Source organism: Austrofundulus limnaeus, unplaced genomic scaffold (assembly GCF_001266775.1).
Source record: "Austrofundulus limnaeus strain Quisiro unplaced genomic scaffold, Austrofundulus_limnaeus-1.0 Scaffold282, whole genome shotgun sequence".
In the NCBI taxonomy this organism is placed as follows: Eukaryota; Metazoa; Chordata; class Actinopteri; order Cyprinodontiformes; family Rivulidae; genus Austrofundulus; species Austrofundulus limnaeus.
In genome coordinates this window covers 492,752-493,926 of record NW_013952684.1, presented here as the reverse complement: position 1 = coordinate 493,926, position 1,175 = coordinate 492,752, and the positions used below count along the sequence as shown (strand labels likewise).

Here is a 1,175-nt window from a genome sequence, read left to right as displayed (position 1 = left end):
GAGTCCCCCAGGACGAGCTGGAAGGTGTCGCTGGGGAGAGCGGGGTCTCTCTGCTGCTGCCCCCGCGACCCGATCCTGGACTGATTTACAAATAATATATTAATTTCAAATAATAATAAACCAAATAAACAAAAACAAAAATTCAACTCCTCAAACAGTAACTCATGTACAGTAAATACATATGAAACAATTTCACATTTTTTAACAATTTTGCTTTGATCATTTTTTTAAAGGAGTTAATTGATATTTCATTAGTTTTAAGATATTTAGAGTTGAAAATAAATCACTCCATAATTATGTTGACAACAGGTTATTCTGTTTGAACTGGAATTAGATTTTAAATGTAACTAATGACATAAATTTGTTAGACTAAATTGAATTAGCTTTTAATGCTGTTGTATAACACTACAATATCAATGTGAAGATCTCAAACTAAAAACCAACTTAAATTAAGCATTAATTGAAGTTTGGAGACATTTTAAAATGCTTTTTTCAGAAACGCATCTGATACTTGTGACGATCAGGAGGGGGAGGATAGTGGTGCGCAACTGCTCTTCTTCTGAATAAATGAAACCTATGTAACACAGTTGTTTACACTTAAATTAAAAATATTTGACCAAAGGAAAACCAAAGCAGGACTAGAGAGAGAGATAAATATGATTTATATTTTTATTTCTGTGTCTGTAACAACCCAATGGAGACACGACATTAACAGCAGTAGTTATTTCATTCCTTGGCTAAAATGACAGATTGTTTTTTTTTTCTGGATATCTATTTGCGTTTCCACTGGCCATGAAAATGCGCAAATCAGAATTTCGAAAATAAATTTGCTCAATGGAAACACGTCAATTTGGAAAAAAATAATACGTTTTTCGACAAAAAGTTTTTGCGCTAGGATGAGGTGGTTTTTCGGCCGTATCGAAATTGGTGTTTTTCCAAAACTGCAATGGAAACACTTTTTTCACATTATGGGAATCACATGATCAACAACCGGCTGTTTCTACTGGTGAAAAAGACGATGACGAAGAAGATAACAGGAAGTAGAAGTAGTAGTAATATCACAGAAGTAGTATAAAATAGTAAACTCACCGACTTCAATTTCCCAAAAACATGCTCCGAAGTAGGGACTCGTCTCTGGAAAGCCTCGATAAAAGACGCCGACGTCTCCTCTGATG

General features: G+C 34.5%; 1 protein-coding gene across 1 annotated transcript in view; it reads left to right on the top strand.

The window, feature by feature from the left end:
- The window catches only part of ngef (neuronal guanine nucleotide exchange factor), a gene marked incomplete at its 5' end in the record, with an annotated part of 19,063 nt that overhangs the window by 4,331 nt on the left and 13,557 nt on the right, over positions 1-1,175 (top strand).